The sequence below is a fragment of the Gavia stellata genome, chromosome 3, assembly GCF_030936135.1.
Source record: "Gavia stellata isolate bGavSte3 chromosome 3, bGavSte3.hap2, whole genome shotgun sequence".
NCBI lineage: Eukaryota > Metazoa > Chordata > Aves > Gaviiformes > Gaviidae > Gavia > Gavia stellata.
In genome coordinates, this window is record NC_082596.1 from 35,655,359 (window position 1) to 35,675,010 (window position 19,652).

Sequence of the window (19,652 nt, forward strand, 5' to 3'; positions counted from 1 at the left end):
AAGTAAAAAGTAGAATTTTACATAAATAAAAAACAAACAACAACAAACAAAACCCCCCTACAAACTTATAGACATCATCATGATTCAGCATCTGAATGAACTTTACTTACACAAAAACTTTTAGTGGCCTTATGAAAAGTACTTGCATTATTATCCATTGCTAAATTATATCAGAAGAATACATAAGAAATTGTATTGTACTGTGTATTTCTGTGCTCAGTTCTTAAATGAAATGACATAAGGGATAAGGAATCTCAGAAACATCAAACTAAACAACGGAGGAATAAGGAGGGGAGGATGACAAACTACTACGGCTGAATACAGGGTATGTATAGAACTGTCTTAGCAAATGCTGAGTTCCCAAAGTGTGTTTAAACAAGTTGCAAATGTCATATTAGTCTTCTGTTAGCATAAATAAACCCTTGCTATCACTTAGATACTCATAATACAGCTGGGCTATAAGCTCTTAGAGTGTGTCTATACCATGAGCGCTTGGGAATCCTGTCAGGCTACATATTTTTCTTTTTTGCTCAGTTTTCATACTGATCCACCACTTGTTTCAAGTCATGATTAAAAAAAATAATAATAATCTCATGGAATAACAGATACTGGAGGAAATACGAACTCTGGATTCGTTCTGATCGTGACTTAAGTATCTATTGTTTTTTAAATTACATTTGGTATATCTAATGTTCTAACTCTCACAGGGAACATTAAAATCCAATTGCCTAGTAAAAAAGACATAGGAAGCTTTCCCCCAAAAAAATCTGGTTTTGTTTCTAAGCCTGAAGAGTTTTGTTATTGCAGTCATGCAAATCAGGTAGGAAATTCATAGCTTCAAGTTCTGATGCTTCTACCTGGCTTTGTCATGGATTTAAAAATTTCTGGTTTGTCTTACTTGGCAAATAATTACTTGAGCCAGTCAAGAAAGCAGATTTTTAGAAACTAAATCAGGCAGATTGTGGATTACACTCAGAAGCCTTCTTTTTTTAATGGACAATAAACTTTTGATTACTTTGAGATAAAGAATTTGAATGTTATCTTTTAAGTGCTAAAGATGGTCAGGAATTAATTTCTTTGATTCCACCCCCCCCCCCCTTTTTTATTCTTCTATTAATTTCTAATTTAAAGGAAGACTTCAAGAAACTATTTAGCCTTTAATCTCAATTTTGCATATCCCCAAATCTGACTGGTAAGTGCTTTGGTTTTTTTTATTTCCTCTGTCCAGCTCGGCCTTCTCTAGGGGACATGCAAAAACCTGAAAGAAGGCAACAAGGTAAATACTTTCTGACGGTGGGACCATAGGCCTGGTATTGGTTGGAAGGGCACAGAAATAAGGCTGCCCAAAAAATGCACCAAGTGAGCCATGGCTGTATCTAGCTGAGCCCTGGCAACGTGTAAGGAGGGAGGTTTTGCAGCCAACCTGGGCCCCTGTGCTATGGGCGCCCTGCCTGCCTGGGGCTGTTCTGCAGCCTCTCTCCAGGTAGCTGTAGGGCAGCTACATCAGTTATCCTCCCCTTCGCCATCCTGGGAGAAACATGACTCGATCTAACACATTCTGCAGAGAACAAAATTTTTTACATAAGTCGTGTTTACGAGGTTTTTGCCTTCCTCTGAAAACTGCTGTCTTGGAAGGGAAAGGAGTGGAGTGTGAAACCACGCTTTGAGAGTTACGCAGTCCAGGGTAGAGTGAGAAGAGTAACACCAGCTGGGCGGGGGGGGGATAAAGCCGGTCCTCGGTCGTGTTGAATTCCGTTTATCCACCTCTCCCTCTGTCACTGCAAGCCATTACTTTCTTTTTCCTTGCGTTCAGCCTCGCTGTTTTGCTCCTTACAGCTTAATCTCTTTTCGAGAGATGCAGGGCAGACGGCGGCTTTCAGGAAACAGCCAGTAGGGGTCAGAAAAGATGAGAAACAGAGGTAAAATCTTGCGAGGCTATTTACAAAATGAAATGACCCCCTTGCTGCTCCTCTCGTAGCACCCAGCCGACGGCCGGGGGAGCGAGGCCGCGTTGGGGCTTACCTACCCGGCGGTGCCGGGGCCGCTCCGCCTCGCCGACGCGCGGTTCCCGCGGCACCCCCGAGGCAGCGTTTCCCCCGGCCCCGCGGGGGAAGGGGAGCCCGGGCAGCCGCGGGCCCCGCCGGGCCTGAGGGCGGGTGGGCGCCGCGGAGGGGAGCAGCGCCCCGCGCCGCCGCTAGGGGCGCTGCGGCGCCGCCTCGCCGTGCCGGGAAAGGGACGCGGACGGGGCCATTCGTGCCGCGGGAGCGGGGGGGAGCGAGGCCCGGCCCGGCGCCGGGAGCCCTCCGCGGGCGGCGGGGCGCGGCGGGGGCGGTGGCGGAGTAGGCGGGGGAGGCCGGCGGGGGGGTGGCGGGCGGCGCTGAGGCGGCGAGGCGGGGCGGCAGCGGGAGGGGGGGGAGCGGAGTGGTTGGGGCCGGCGGCGGCCGCCGCGGCGGCGGGGTCAGTTCTCTTTAGTGTTTGCCGATGTTGGAGGCGTCTCCAAAGTGTCCCCGGGAAGCAGGTAACCGGGCCCGCGGCGGCGGCCCCGCGCCCCGCCGCCGGGTGGGGAGGCTGTGGGACGGGGGGAGCCGCGCCGGGCCAGGCCGGAGGGGAGGGGGCTGCTTCAGCCACGATGTCCGAGTCCCCGTTGCGTCTCTTCCCTCCTCCCGCCGGGGCGAGGGCTCCGCCGGCCCCTCGGCGCTCCCCACCTCCCCGGGGCCGGGCAGGCACTTCTGCGCCACGGCGCTGCTGGCCCGATCCGCGTCGGCGGGGGGGGAGGCACCGACCTCGCCATCCGCCCCAGGGCCCCCGCCCGCCCTCAGCCACCCGCTGAAGGCGGAGGAGGCGGGCGGGCGGGCGGGGGCACAGGTGGGCCGCCCCAGCGCAGCCGCCTCCGGGGGCTGTGGAGGAGACCCCTCCGCAGCTCGCCCCGAGTCCGGCTACTGGCAGCGGCCGTTGCGCCAAGGCCGGGCCGCGGCCGGCAGGGCCGGGCCGTGCGGTGGGGCTGGGCTCGGCGGGGATCGCGCCGGGCCTGCCCTGCCTCAGACCTCGGGAAGTAGTTGGGTGCGACCTGAACTTGCCCCTCGTCCTTTGGCCCGCCCCGGGCCTGCCTGCCCTCTCGGGCTCGGCGACGCCGGGCTGAGGTGCGCGGCCTCGGGGGCGCTCGGTGGCAGCTCGCGAGGGGCGTCGGGCATTCCTCACCCGGTCCGCGGCGCGGACCCCGCAGCTCGGCCGCCGCGTTTTTCTACGCCGTGTTAAATCGCCCTTGCTTCGCTCATTTTGCGCTGCCCCCCAAACTTCGGACAGGGCCCGAAACTTTGCCAGCAGGACTGGGCTCTCCCGCTCCCAAAATGGATGTCGGCGTCTCTTCCACGAAGCGAGGGGCAGTTTACCGGCCTTCGCCTAGCACGAGGGCTTTGGAGCTGTCGTTGAGGTGGGGGTGGGACCCAGGGAGACATTGCTGTTAAACAGCCTAGCTCAGGCCGCTCAGGGGGCTGGTGGCATTTCCCAGGTCTCTCTGATGGGAGAAAGTTCATCTCGATCGCAGCCAGGCCTGGAAGTCACAGCCGTGCCCTCCTGGGACAGGAGCAGCGTGGGCTGCTTGGGGCACGCTGGGAGGGCGAATCCCGCAGTGGAGCTGTTTGCCTTGTAGTGCTCAGGGTCCCACCTCCCAAGCCAGTGATACCCAAGCAAAGCATTTCCCCACAGTGCATCTGCCCGGGGTTGCCTTATGGCCAGCAAGCTGTTTCTGTGAATACCAGGATGTAAGCTTCTCGGGCGTGCTTGGAATGCTCCCCGTGCAACTGACGTGGTACTAAAAGAAAGTTTGTATTGTATGAAAGAGTAGATGAAGTGTTGCTGTTGTAGCCCCTCTCTTTGTGTGAAATACTGTCTTGAAGAGTACTGAGGAATGTGCATGAATGACCACGGCGTTGCAAAGCACCAGCAAGACAACTTGCCCTGGTGTAACTAGGTGTAGTTGCATTTCTGTAAGCGAGCGTATGTTGCTGTATCTCGCTTATGTTACTAGTGGCATCAAGCTGTGCAGGAATAAGGTCTTCCTGAGCTGTGTGGTAATTGCAGGTTAGCAGACTACACCAGTCTAATAGTATTAATGTATTTAAGCCATTTAATATATACAGGGAGGTTCTGTACAGGTTTTGTTGTGATGTTGCTGCCTATAAACAGTGCCAGGCTGAGAGTTTTCTGAATGAAATCTTTTTTCTAGAAAGCCAGCAGCAGTGTCAGTTTTCCAGTACTGATTTCAAGCTGCTGATCTTAGCTTTGCCCTAGAAAAACTCCTGGAAACAGAGATTTCTGGTCTTGCCTGTCTTTGCTAAGATTCCTGTTGCTGACAGCTAGGAACAGGATTGAGACTGCCTGCTTGTTCATAATTTTTGAGGGGAAGGAACAGTTCAGATTTTCTTTGCTTTGCAGAGAACTTTTCAGCGATGTTGCTCAGCTTTAGCAGAAGTCATTCAGCTTGGGTTCAGTTCAGGCTGTAGTCTGGAGGCCAAAGTCTTTATATATCTTGTTGCCAGCTTAAGCTACCTTGTCCCCCAAGAATTATGTCAAAATAATAGTAAATTTGAACAATTTTATATCCTGAATTGTGAAAGTAGTTTGTAAAGGAACTTCCTAATTTCACTTGCAGGAAAACCTGATCAGAGGTGTTTTAATCATAGAATCACAGAATAGTTTGGATTGGAAGGGACCTTTAAAGGTCATCTAGTTCAACACCTCTGCAATGAGCAGGGACACCTTCAACTAGATCAGGTTGCTCAGAGCCCCGTTCAGCCTGACCTTGACTGTTTCCAGGGATGGGGCATCTACCGCCTCTCTGGGCAACCTGTACCAGTGTTTCACCACCCTCATTGTAGAACATTTCTTTTCTTGTATCTAGTCTAAATCTACCCTCTTTTAGTTTAAAACCATTACCCCTTGTCCTATCACTACAGGCCCTACTAAAAAGTTTATTCCCATCTTTGACTTGACCAAGTTTAAATAAGCACTTAACTCGATCAGCCCCTTCCTTGGGGGCAAATATTTGGCTTGATTTTCCTACACAGGTTTATAAATATAACTCCACTGTAATCCTGGTTTACATTGGTGTGAATGCGGGAAGTGAATCAAATACTAGTGTCGTGAAAAGTGACCTTGGGAAGGTTAGGCAACAGGCTGTAGTGAAGCAGATCCTCCGGTTCCAAGACTGCTTCTCCAACCATTAGGAAAGCTGCACCTGTCATGCTCTATCTAGACAGTTTGTTTTGACCTGCACGAAATACGTGACTATTGATTTGTCAGTCTTTGAAAAGACTGAAAAAACTCTTATCAATTACGTCCAGTCCTTCAGCCCGAAATACATAATCTTATAATATCATACCATTGGAGAGCAGGCCTTATAAAGTGTGCAGTTATTAATGCCAATTTTTTTGGTGTATACTTCATAAACACATGTATACATAACATGCGCACAGATTTTTTCCCATTGGGAGAGTCAAGTGCCTACTTCCTCACATGGGTCACACTGATGTGGTAGGGAAGGACCTAACTCTATCTCTTTTCAGGATAACTGTAACAACGTAACTTCTGTTAATAAGCCTCCAAAGCTTCACTTTTCCTTCCCCTGCTTGCATTGATTTCCTATCAGCAACAGCAAGATCTATAAGATAAGAGTTAGGCCTGTCTTTTGCTAGAACCAATTATTTTGCTTTTCTAATCTTTGTGTCATGCATAGCCTGTATTTTTCACAATAGTTCTTGAATTTTTCTGTCTCTTCCAAAAAGAGGAAGAGAAACAGAGGCAGAGAATGGCTCTCTTAAAGCTGCTGTGGGTACTGATGTCAAAATCCACATGGGAAACTAGGAATCCCTGCTACCCCTTTCTGCCTTCATGCTTCTTGGCCCTTCCTGTTGCTGGTTTCAGCGCGTTAACACTTGCGAATACACACGTGTGAGGATCGAGCTGCCAGAGGCCCTGCCTGGGCCTCTCACCCCACCACCCCTCTTTCATCTGCTTGCTCTTCGCTGACAGGTACCATATACGCAGTCTCTGAAACCAGCAGGTCAGGATAAGGCAGGGTTTTCGATTTGGTTGAGGGGCATATAAAGCACGAGGCTGGGGTCCTGCGAAGGCAGGTCAGGGAATGGGGCTGGCAGTTTAGCTCAGAGGGGAGAGGATATATGGTGCAAGGGTGGGAACAGAGTTGGTAGGAGCATGTGACAAGCTCTGGGAAGAGAGGAAACGGAACCCGTGTATAATATAGTTTTTATATTTATATATATATATATATATATATAAAAAGAGTCAAGGGCTTTGCATTTAAGGCGTCTGCTCATTGTCAGCAACCAGTCATGATCAGCATTATCCAAAGTATGTCTGCATTAAAAGATCAAGAGTTCAGTAAAAATCTGAGAGATGTCTTGTCAGGCATTGTTCTGGAAACTATTTAGAATAAAAAAATTGCTTGTCACAACTCCTAATCTAAAAATGAATTTTGAAAAACCATCTGTGGTAGTGTAACACTAAAGTCACATGCATGTCTGTAGCTGCTAAAGTTTGTTCATACTTCATCTCAACAGCAACTGTTTTGTGGTTTTTCTTTTTAAACTGGTAGTGCTTGGAAAGTTTCCCCATAGTGAAATCTGTAGTACAGGGTCACAGTGTGCTCACCTGCCTCGTACCGCATCTTTTCTTTTGCTTTAGTCAAATACACTTGTGTGTAGTACATCACTAGTACATTACAAATTTATTGATACTTAACCAAATAAAATCGAACTATGAAAATTGATTTTTTTTTTCCCCTGGTAAATGACACCTTTTTTTGCATATTAAGGTATTTGATTTTGTGACTTCAGTATATTACTGTATCCCCATAATCTTCTAATTTAGTTGCCATTAAAATTATGGTGGGGGCTCTTTTTAGACTAATTAGAAATCAATATTTGCGCACAGATTCCCGTTGGTGTTTGGGGATGTCCCCTGTGATAGCCAGCAGCTAAGTACTATGGTGAGTATGGGTTAACCTGCTATCCTTAGTTTCTGGGAAAAGACAGCTTGCTAAGATGTTTACCATAGTACCACACTCGAAGGGTATGTTTAGAGTCTCATCTTTGGAAAACTTCCAAAGGATCGTATCGGCAGTGGTCACACTTCCACTTTCGCTGCTTGCCAGATCTGAGGAGGCTGTTTGCCTCCAGGCTGAAGGAGACGTTTTTGAGTGTAAGAGACCAGATTTTCTGGGGAAGTTTCTTGCAATGGAAATGGTCACCTGTTGGAACAAGAAGAGTTATTTAAGAGATGAGGAACCTAATTTTTATTGCTGTTGCTAGTCTTAGTTTCTTATTTTTGGCAGCCATTATGTATTTGTAGTTTCCAGTTTCTTATACAGTAAACCCAGTTAAAAAAAGTAGCGTTATACAAATATAAGGAAATTTCAATATACTAAATGTGCAGATTGATGTCAGTAACTGAAGTTGTCCGGATGAGTAACTGGATGGAAGTGACAGAGCGCTTCTTTCATGTCACCCATACAATGGATACATTTTGAAGGGAAGAAATCAAGATACACTGTTCCCAAGGTGAAAGTGCAGAGCTGATACAGAGCAGTGTTTGGTCAATTTGTTGCATATCCAGTTGTATTGATACAAATAAAGAAATGAAATAACAAAGTCTGTGGGAGCTTTGGCTTTGTTAGTCGAGATAGGAACAAGAAATAATCTAAAATTTCTTGTTGAAAAGTCGTGTGCTCTTTTTTGTTGTTGTTGTTTTATTTTTTTCCCCCCCTTCTGATCCTTCTTCAGTCCTGGATACTAGGTTGCAGGGCTTTTTCCTCTCCAGACTGTGGAAAATGTTTTCTCTGCTTTTTGTTCGAGTCTTGTGTACCTGATGATAGTACTTAAACCTACCTGCCTGCCTCAAACTGTGTTCCATCTGTGGTGACATTGCCAGAAGGTATTTTGCTTAAGAGTATACACTCGAGAGACATTCCTTTTGTACCTGCTGAAGGCCTGGGAATCTTAATTAATGACTCCAGAGGAATTTTGTTGAAAACCCTTCTGACCATCTTATAATTCAGTGCAACACACTTACTGGTCTTGTATGAAATAGGTGTCCTTTCAGCTTCTGCACAGCGACTAAGGCTGTCTGTCATTCATGCAAGGGGATGGGAAGCTTGTCCTGGATCAGGAGGCAGGTAAAGCTCACTCTGGTTTCTCAGAGGCATCTCTCAACATTCTCTCTTAGCTGAATCCACAGTGTTAGATATGGGATTTGACCTCTTCAGAAGGGAGAATGATCCACATCATCTTTTCTTCACCCCTCTTCAACTGGCCAGTCTTTATCACTTAGAGCCTTAAACAGTAAAAAGTCATTGAAGATGCCGGGACTGGATCCCATTTCCATGGACTTGATGGAGTTGTCATTCATGAGGACATTCTTGATGTGGACTTGCAGGCAACCATAGGTATTTGCCAGGTCCCAGGAGAAGAATTAATAAAGCATTATTCTTCAGCTGTTATGTTACAGGACTCTTCTGAAACTGGCCATTCCACAAATTACTGTCAGTGGCAACTCACCAGAGGATGTGGCTTTGGAGGTCCTTTTTCACATGACCATTAAACTATATGTAAAACTTTGACTCTCTTTTTCTGGTTTGCTTTAAATCCTGCTATGGTCAGAGCCCCTTGATACTTTGTAACATTCACCTTCATTACAGGCAGGTATGAGAGCAAACTGCTGCTGTAGCTGGTGAAATGGATCTTTTAACACAACAGATCTTTAATGCCATACTTTAAGTATCTTAAAAGAGATGCAAGCAGCAACTTACCCATTCTGGATTTGACTTTTTTTTTTCTTTTTGGTCACGGTAGTACTTTGAACCTTTTCAAGGCTTTTAAGCCAATTCTGTGCTCACTAGGAATTTTGACATCTAGCACCAAAAAAGAAGCAGTTTTATTTGCTATCATTGCAAATACTGTCTGGTACTGTTCACCTGTGCTCAGGCACCTCATAGCTGACAGGAGCAAGGGAGACATAGTTACTATCAAGCTAATATACCTAATATATCCCCAAGATAGGGCAGGACAGAGTACTGCAGGTGAACAGGGTTAGCCAAGGCAGTTCAAGTTCCGGGGCTGATTCTGTTTTGCAAAAGTGTGTGTCTTTGCTATTGTGCTGGATTGCAGACCTCTGCTCCACAACTCTGGGGTCGGCACTTCTACCTAAAATTCTGTTGCGTGTCATCGCAGCCTAAACGTTGGATGGCCTCTGGGCTAAGAGCACTTCTTCCCTTTCTTAACAAGAAGCATCCTTTTTTGCAGGAGGTGAGACTGTATTAGGCCTATACATGTAGCCAAATAGTGCGTGTTCTGTTGGAGATCCTAGAAAACGGGGTCCTTCCCTTTTGAAGTGCTTTTTGTGTATTTGATTTTTGTTTTGAAGGTAAGGAATGGGAGTCTTAGCTCAGTAGTGAACAGAAGCATTAGCTCCCTGCAAGTTGAAAAGCAAGTTTGTTCTTTCACTTTGGTTTAGGGTGGTTCCAGAGTCAAAAAAGCTAACTTTACCCTGCTGAAGCTAATGGCCCTGCAGTTCTGAAAGTACAGTAAGAGATGAGAAAGGTATTCCTTTAAAGGGCAGCTCAGAGCATCATCTGTCCATCCATTCTGTCTCCAGGTAGTCGTGAGCCTATGCTGTTGTCAACAGTGTTGTCATTCCTCATATATGCAAACTTCTGTTTCACTTTCACTCATTTCTAGGTGCTGTTTCCTTTTATTTTGGATCGTTTCATGTTACCATCGAATCAGGTTGCACTTTTAGCCAGACTTGTCCTTTATTTTATTTCTGACTCTTTATCTGTGTAAAAATACTTGACTGAATTCCAAATTTTAATTCACAGTTTGTTTACATTTTTTCCTGTAGTACTTATGCTTATAACTTCCTTTGGTCTGGGGAAACAAGTTATTCTGAATCATCAACTATATGGATGGAGACCTTTTATTTGCTATTTTATGATATATCCTACTTGGTACTCCTAACCGCTAGTACATAAGGAGTTGGAGGAAAAAGTCTGGTTTTGTCATGCTGGTTCTGTGCACTCACAGTGTGCTTGCTCAATTTGAACCAAATCTCTTTTTTACCAACACTCTTCCTTTCTGTTGTTGGTTGTTAGTTTAGTATCCTCCTCACTGATTCAACTCCAGAGATTAACCTTTTGCCATCCTGCCAGATGCGTGTAGTCTCTGTGCTGCAGCAGAATGTGTGCTCAATGTGCGGCAAGTTTACAGTGTTTAGCTAATGTTTAGCACTGATCATATATCCAACAGTTTTTCTTCAGTGTTTTCTGCCTTTGCTAACTCTGAAAGGATCTGTAAGTATGGCATTTTTTCCTGGATTTTTTCCTCTTCCCGGATTGTCAAAATCTATAATCTGTAGTTTCTTCCCAAAATAAATAATTTATTTGACTACGTTACATCGCACAACTTCATAACTTCTGTCCAAAGCATGGGTTTGCTACAAGGAATCAATAGGCCATTGCTGTCCTTGTGTACTTTGCTGGGTTGTTGATGATTCTTTTCATTCTCAGGATGCTTGAGGAGTCTGCATTGATAGCTGCTTGCTGCATGTGGCTGGATCGGTTAGCTCTGTTCCCTTTGGCTTTCTCTTAAACTCTTCCAGGCTCATGTCTCTTCCAGTCTTGTTTGTTGGAGTCCAATGTTAGTGGCCACTGGCTACATATGATCTGTCTACTTGCTTAATTTTTGGACTCTTTGTTTTCATTGTTGTTGAGCCAGGCTTGTGTCATCAATTGTGCAACAGTTCATGACCTTGCCCTCAAACGTAGCCTCTCTAAACTGTTAATTTTCTCCAGCTGAAAACTTAGATTTTATGCTTTTCTTCAGTCAGAGAACTTGGTACACCCAATCCAATACTTAGTAATTATTTTACCTTTATTCATTGACTGAGGAGAGCTGCACTTAAAATAGGGAGGAGGCTCTTTGAACTCATTGTAGAACTCCTGATCTGACAAGGTACTCTATGCCTGTGGGCAGAGGTCCCGTTCTTTCCCCCAGTGAACAGGGAGCTAGTTTGATGAGCTGTATGTTGAAATAATCTTATATCTAAGCATTACAAAACGTGTCTATGGGAGAGCTGAGAGAAGGGGGAACTCCAGGAGTGATTCATGAACAGGAGATGGCAATTTGACCCCAGCTGTGTCTAGGAGCTGCAACTTCTTGGAAGCTGTATGAGACTTCAAGGTGGGCATTCATCACTCTAGCTGTGAAATACTGTTTGTGTTTAAGTACACTCATGAAAAACAAAAAAAGGCACACAAACCAGAATTTTATCTACTTCTAACAACAGAGCACAACACCCACCGCTTTGTCCACTGAAATCTCCTTCCCTGGGGATCTTGTAGCTGTTAATGATAGGGGAATGATTATGGTGTGAGGAGGGCTGGTAGTAAGAGCTGTAACTTTTTGCAAAGAAAAAGGCATGTTTCTGCTACTCCACTAAGCTTTGTTACTTGAAGTGATCTGAGAAGTGATTTGTTACAGGCAGTCAAGGAAAAACGAGATAATTTCCTGAATTCCATTAATAATATGCAATTTGTAGTTAAGGAATAAACTTTTAGTCAAGAAGTAATTTTTGCCTGCTTCAGAACAAAATAACAATTAGAGGGATGTTTTACTTAGAATAAGAGTATTTTGTAATTTTGTAATTTAAAGTCAGTCAAAGCTTATTTGAGATGTTAGGAATATAACCACTAGTTGCTAGTGCAATCTGAAAAAATACAGCTTTTAGAATTATAAATGAGAGAAATTAAAAAATACTAATTAAATAAGAAACTGGACTCTTGGAAGGAGCTCTGATTAGACTCCAATATCACAAATAAGGAACCAATTACAGCTGTGATGCAAACGAGTCTGTAGCGGCAATATGTCAAGTCTGAGTCATGGTTTTTCATTTACTTACTTAATCCCCTTCTGCACTTTTAAGCTGATGATTGATTGTTAAACTAGTGGCTTAGGCTTCCCTTCTTTTCAGCTATTTTTCTTAATGAAAAAGCTTAGAAACTAATTTTTGTTTAACCTAAGGCAACTGTGGTTTACCTGCCCATCATCTGCAGTAAGATGGTTATGATGGCCTCTGTATACGATGGCAACTAATAACCATTTCTGTATAGTCTTTGAGTCTCAGTGGAATATTTAAATCGTTGCACTTGAATGACTTATCCCAGAAAGTTAAAAAAAAAAGCCAAATAAAAATATTTCCAGTCATTCGTTCCATATTTTTTTAGTCTCAGCTTCTGTGTTCACAATTTCTGGAGTCACTAAGTTGATTAGTTGTCTCCTTGAACCTTTTGATATGTTTTGTGTGGGTGAATTTTGAGTTAGCCCTGGAAATTCAGCTTAATTTGTGTCAGTGTTGCCTGGAGTCTCTCTTGATTGACTACTCTCCCTTATCCAAGGATTGTGGGGCCAGGTGAGGTCATCTTTTCAAAAACATTACAGATATGACTGTGTCTTGCAGAGTGTCTGGGAAGGTACAAGTTTTCAGTTTTCAAGAAGTCATAGGTAGTTTACAGTCACAGCAAGGAAGACATCTAAGGAGTTACAATACTGGACAGCCAGCTTTTGTCCTTTGCATTAATGGTTGCTCCCAGTTGCAGTAGGTGAATACAAAGAAGGATATTAACCTCTAGTGTTGGGGAGCTTGTGTGATGTCCTGCCTCTGATCTGTAAGACTGTATAGGCATCTGTAAGCTAGTTTTTTGGATATACCTCAAACATGATGGATTTTGGATGTGGAAGGCCTTCCATAAAGAAGTCTCTGATGATCACCTTGGTGTTTTCATGGAGGAGTTTCACATTTTCTTTGTGATAATTCAGGGTATCCTGGCTGGGTCAAACCATATTTGAACCATGAAGCAATATTCTGGCTGGCTGTCTTTTCTGGGCATAAAGTTTGTGGCAGTGTGAGAACTGGGTTAGCTCATATTGGCTGTTGGAAATTTCCATGGCTTTTTGATCATCTTCTCTGTTTTCTGGACAGCAACAATAAATTGAGACAAATAAACTTTCTGATGAGTTTATCTTTGTGAAGTAGTGGGCATTTATATGAAACAGCCTAATCTTTCCCCCTTGAGCTTTGGGTTATAAACAGGTTGAAAAGCGTTGAGATGCTCACCTGGCTCAGTTTCTGATGCAACAGATTGACTTTCCTTATCTTTTAGTTTTCTTCTGGCATTGAAATCTTTGCGTTAATAATCTGATTGATGTCCCATGTTATTTCAAGTGGGAGTTTTGTAATTATGATTCCTGAACTTCCCTGATGCCAAGCAGCTGTCCCCATGAAGTGTTTTCTCTGGTTGCAGACTGTCTTCTCTAAAGGATTTCTGGATGTTTGGGTTTTTTGTTTTGTTTCAGCCTTTGCTTCAGTGATCTTTGGTATCAGTGAAGTTGTTTTGTGAGAATAGCGATAATTTTTTCCATCATGGTTCAAAATTAGTATTATAAAGTTTCTCTACTTGGGATCTCTGTTTCATGTCTGCCTGTGAAGTCTCCACTTGAGAAGTCAAGTGGCTGTTCGGTATACACAGGACATGACTATAATTTCTCTGTTAGAAGAGAAAATTAGCTGTGCGTACAGGCTGGGGTTGTTCAGTTTTGCTGTACGCAGTAAGATACACCGTGGCCTGAGTTGCTCCTTTCTCAGCTTTTTCATGTCAGCTTCACTGTTGCCAGGGAAGCAAGGGAAGAGTTGCATTCCTGCCTGTCAATATGCTCCACTTTCTGTTAAGTTCCTCTTGTTACAAGTTTTTAGGCTCTTGCACATGCAAATGTGCACAATTACAGTCAGTGCCCTAACCCCTGCGTTTTCCATCATTCCTTACAAAAAGACCTGTCTTAGGCAAATATATTAGGTGGGCAACTTCTCTGCAAGGGATTTTATTTGCTTCTGTAATTGTGTCTGTTAGCTTTAATAAGGTCCATGATTGCTTATTTGTCAAAGACAAGTTTGGCAGTAGACTTTGGATAGCCTTCAGTTGCCTGTATTTCGGCATCTAGTGCAGTTTGAGACACTAAGTTATCCTGTCTAGTGTTCAGCTTCCACTACTTTTTGATCACCTTGAATAACTCCCTGGGTCCACAGGTTGTATTGACTAGTGGTGTAACACATTCGTTTAAACACATACATTATTGCCATTTCATTGCCTTTTCATGTCAGGGTTTATCTGAACCATCTGCCACGTGCAGTGTCAAATGTGGCATGGGTCTTCTGGGAGAGGACTTTTGCTTCTTAAAGTAGCAGCTGATGAAATATGCAGGTATCCAGATGTGATATCTTAGGACATCTCAAATGGCTCCATGGGTGGACTACTGACTTCCATACTGTATTTCCTTTGACTCCTTGCTTATATCGTCCTTAGACACCTTGCTTATATTTGGAAACTTAAATTATAGATGTCTTTAATCCCTACCTAAATCCTTATATCTCACTGTACAGCAGTGCCATGCAGTAAGAATAACTGTTTTGGTGTGAGATACACTCTGCGTGTAGATGGCCTTGTAGATCGCACATTTTTCGTATTAGTTACTTGTCTTTTGCTGTAGTGGCTTAAACAATCTACTACATCCAAAATGTTTGCTTATTATGTTGGTTTGCTCTGTGACATATACTATCTCGATTGCAGAGTAAGCCTTTTCTGTTCTAGTCCCCTTCTTAAGTCTTTTTCTTTGTTTGTTTTAATGTGCTTGTCCTATGTAGTAATTCAAAAGAGAATGCTGTTTGAAGAAGTGACTGAAAATGGTTATCGGTGCAGATTTTGAATCTGTTCGATTTCCTACTTTTTTTTTTTTTAAAAAAATACCTTCCTGCCTTTCCTTAGAAATCTTCTTAATGATCATATATAGGAGTTTGCAAAGGATATTCCTGTGTAGATGATAATATCCTTACAAAAGCAGCTTCTGGGTTTTCTGAAAGTATGATGGCATTTAGTGTTCTGACCTGGCATTCGCTGCAGTCACCTAGCCCTGCCTTGCCTTCCCAGGGGTTTATCTGCAATGCTCTTCTGCTCCAGTTCGACAGTAAAGGAAGCTGCTTGTAAGTAACTATAGTATTTAGTCAGTCCTCAGGGTCTGGGTTTAGTGCTGAGCAAGTAGGGGCCTCTTTTTGTAAGCCTTGCAGCTCCTTGGAATTTGAGTATTAGTCCCTAATATTCTGTGTCAATTCACCTTCCTTTTTGTGTGTGTTTTTGTCTTCAGTTTTAAATTATTTTTCAAAATAACCAAAATAAAAGAGTTGGTGATTTCCCTCCCCACCTCCCCTTCAGGGAAGTAAAATGCTATTAAGGCCTAACTTCACTTGCTGTCATGTATTACTTAGTTGTTAATTAGCCGGTAGCTATGTCCAGATTTCCACTGAAATTAAGTTTCTCTAGTGTAAGACAATGTAAAAAAAAAAAAAAAAAATTACAGGCCACAGGTTTCTGAAGATTAAATCATTGGGGATGAGATTGTGGGTTTTGTGTGGAACAGTGTAAAGGAGCTGAACTTTGGGGTACGGTTTAACAGTGAAGCTAAGCTGATTAGCCGGAGTTGAAAAGGCTAATTCCTTGCACCCACTCCAGGTCAGGAGTTTATGGCCCTCCCTGTACAGACAGAGACGCTCCTCTGATCTTCCTCCTCACCCATGTGTGTGCTGGTTCAGTGTGGTAGATGGACAGAAAAGTATTAGCTTTTTGCTGTAGGGGAGAGAGGACATGGGATTGTTCCCTGCTATGGCAGCAAGTCATTAGATCAGTTTGGCTGTTGGCAAACTACCCCTAGAAAGGCAAAAAGCAACCAATTGATGGAGGAGCAAATGGGGAGGACAAACAGTGGGGACCAGCAGTAATATATAGTATATATAGACCCTTTGCGATTTCATGCGTAGTTTGTGAATTTTGCCTTTTTAAAATGTATAAATAAGATAAATATTGTTAGTAAGTCTACATAACTGTCTGCTGTCTGTTGCTTTAAGTCATGCTCTTGCTAAACTGCTACTGTGCAGCTATCTCGTTATTTGATTTTATAGAACAGAAAAGATTGAATTAACAGCTGCTCTGAAGGTAATGCAGAGCTGTGTGTTTTCTGTCATCCCCAAATAAGCTGCTAGATATAACACAGTAAAAAGAGTTTTCATAAAGCTTAGGACTTCTGTAGTACTTTTTATATTGATGTACACATATGTATAAATATTTACTGTAAATGTGAGAAATGGCATGCAAGAAATACACTTTACCTTTTGGCAGTTTTGTGTGCTTTTATGTAACTGAGTGAGTGAAGTAATATCAGGAGAATAGAAGGAGAATGGAGAGTTTAGTGGACTTTTAAGGCTAAAACTAAAACCAAGCTCTCCTTAGTTTAGGAAGCTGTTAGGTCTATTAGAGTACTACGACTTGCGACTTTTACAGAAGAATCCCATTAACAAGCTGCTAACCAAAGCAGGGGTTGGTCTGGAAAAAAACATTCACATAATGCCAGAATCATTAAGGTTGGAAAAGACCTGTAAGATCATCAAGTCCAACCATCAACCCGACACCACCATGCGCACTAAACCATGTCCCGCAGTGCCACGCCTACATGTTTTTTGAACACTGAGATGCTGGTTGCGTAGACACTGCCCATAGTCTATTGTAGTGCTGTTCCTGTACCTTTTAATATTTTCATTGATGATGTGGATGAAACAGTACACTTATTAAATTTGTAGATGCTATAAAGCAGGCTTGGAGGAGCCTGCAAACATTGTAGAACTAGAATTAGAATTCAATGTGATCTTAAAAAATTGAAATTATTGTTTTTTCTTTTTCTTTTCTTTCTTTTTTTTTAAATAAGGGAATTCAAGGAGGATAAAAACAAAGTCTCATTGACTGCAGAACAGTCAGATTCACAAACAGAGCACAGGCTAGAACTTGCTGGGTAGCAAGTCTGCATACAAGGGCTTGGCATCATTAATGTGATACTGCTGTGAAAAATTGGCACCAATCAGAATGTATAAGCAGAAGTTTTGGGTATATGAGATACTTGATATATCAAGTAATTTTTCTTACTCAGCAGTGGCTGGCCTTCAGTGGTGACCTTTGTAAAGCACTTCACAAATATGTGGTATGTGCCATGTGTTACATACTTGTACACTGATTAGATTTGGTATGTTGGGTTGTATGACAGAGTAGTGTGAAAGCATGGTAGCACCCTACTGCATATATGCATTTTCACTTTCTGCACAGATGAAGTCCACTCTTCCATTTCGGCTGTTCAGGTCATGAGTTTCTCCAACTGTTGGTTTTTCATACAACAACCTGTGTCTCAAGTCAAGCACTGCTTTTTCAATTTTTCCACGCTGTGAAAGTGTGTTTAACTCGAAAACTCATTGTTCGTCTTCTCCACCTTCTGTGCTGTCTCATCTACTTTGTCTGTCTTTATTTATTCAATTAGTGTGACATATTCTAAGAATCATTTCACCTGAGCATTTAATTCATATCTTATGCCCTAAGATCTAAGGATATAAAGTGATTCATGATCCAGAAAAGTACAAGAAATTATAATCATCAGAAAAAATAGAAGTAATTCTTTATGCTGTGTGATGCTTTTTAGCACGACATGAGTGTATTCACAGTTGTTAAAAATATTCTGCATCTGTGAATATAACTAAATTAATGTTGTGTTTCCTAACTTACAAGAAAAATGAATGGAATATTTGACAACAGTATTTTCACTTTAAAATATGAGGGGGTTTTGTTTTGTACTTTTAATGTGAGTTTGTTTGGTTTTGTTTAAGAGGAAAATTCACAGTTTATACATAGTTTGACAGGAAAGTTAATACCAACTGTTTATTGAAACCTGTGTAATTGTCTATGTATAAAGTGCTTCCAAAAGCAGACATGAAGTAAAATGCAATTATAGTGTATTTACATCCCTCCAAATGTCTGCTGTCGCATTTCTAATACAGCTGTGCCGGTTTGAATAAGAGAGGAAAAAACATTGCAGCACTTCAGAAGGCACCATAAGCTCTGGAATATAACTTTACGAAACTTGCAGCACTGCGACTTGTGGACTTTGACTGGGTAGACGTGTATATGATTGAGACTGCAAGAAATATCATTGCTGTGATGTCTTGGTGTGGCAGCTGGCAGCTCAGTAAAGACACAAAGTTGTGCAGTCCAGCTTTCTCACAGAGATCCAGGCGTCTGTAACCGCTGCCGAGCATGGAGGGTCTCCTCTGGAGATGCTTGGGTGTAGCAGTTTCTTAGACATGAGTTGGGTTAGCCACCTGAAATGAGATGTGTGAGCTTTCTAATCGTATCCATAATATCCCAAGAAATTGTCCTTTTTGTATATGACAGATTTTTCAGAAATATCTATGTAGAAGACTTAAAATTGTTTTGATTATATAACTGCATTTTCTCTTTGACGAACTTAGTGAAATCTCTCTCCCTCGAGTCCTACATTTTGTTCTGCAGTAGCAAACTGATCTGTGCTCATGGCTGGAAGGCCTCAGAATGTTTTTGCTTCACTGTTTATAAAATAGTATGTCACTGGTATATATGTAAAATATGTAAGGAAAAGATGGAGCATGTAAGTTTTCTTCCCTTTTTGTGGTGACATCAAAGATTATTTGCTTGGTAATATGAAAATTACATGACTGCACTGTATCAACTATATTCTTTCTGTTGTCTCTCTATTAGGGGATTTTTAGAATTGATTACAAATTGACTATCTTCATATCTCATGTACTTAAGAGTTAGTCCCTACAATTATATTTACCTCCTGGGCATCTTTGTTTATGCAGATTAATTTACAGCATAGTTATAGTTTCTTGAAGGAGTTCTTCAGCTTTAGATATATAAGAAAACTAATAAAATAAGCAAACCACAACACATAACATGTTGTGATTTTGTTCTGATTTCACAGTTTAATTTCCTTTGTAATTTACTGTAGGATAAAGAATGTCTTTTTTCTCCTAAACTTTGTCTTGTTCATTTTTACATTTTCTTGATACTGTTATCAAACTGATTTTTTATCCTTAATGGAAAAGGATCAATCCTACAAAATATCCCAACAATACTATAGGAGCTATAAATATACTTCATAAACCACATGATTTTATTTGGTTATTAGTAAGTTCTGCTTTCTTGAAAAGAATAATAAACTTCCAAAATAATGGAAGCTGAAAGGATAATTCACAACTAGCAGGGCTTGAGAATAGGTGTTCATTGGTATCTCATACAGTACTATGTGAGTGATGACTTTCTCGTACTCATGTTTATAAGCTAAAATGCTGTAAATACTCTTAAGGAGTTTCTTAAACTTTAATTATTGCGATGATATTTCCTATCATGTTGGTTTCATTTTAAAGATGTTTAATAAATATGGCCTGATTCTGCCATCATTGACTGTGATGTTTACAATTAAGAAGCTTTTTGAATTCATTCTGATCTATACTAATATATTTAAAATCAGAATTAAACACATAGTATACCAAAGAATTCTATAGTTATACACATCCTCAGTCTTTAAGTTAGGCCCTTCTAACAATACTGCTGTATTGTATGACACTTGCTGTTAAGTGACAGTAGGATTTCTACAGTCTGAATTTAGTTCATATTTTTGAAC

At 42.3% G+C, this 19,652-nt stretch overlaps 1 protein-coding gene across 2 annotated transcripts in view; it reads left to right on the top strand.

Moving 5' to 3' along the window:
• The first annotated feature begins 2,477 nt into the window (after window positions 1–2,477).
• Window positions 2,478–19,652, top strand: part of STAU2 (staufen double-stranded RNA binding protein 2) — a 172,008-nt gene continuing 154,833 nt past the window's right edge. For both annotated transcript variants that reach the window (XM_059815184.1, XM_059815185.1), the window contains exon 1: window positions 2,478–2,518. The gene's annotated coding sequence lies outside the window, so the exon portion shown is untranslated. The remainder of the gene's footprint in view (window positions 2,519–19,652) is intronic.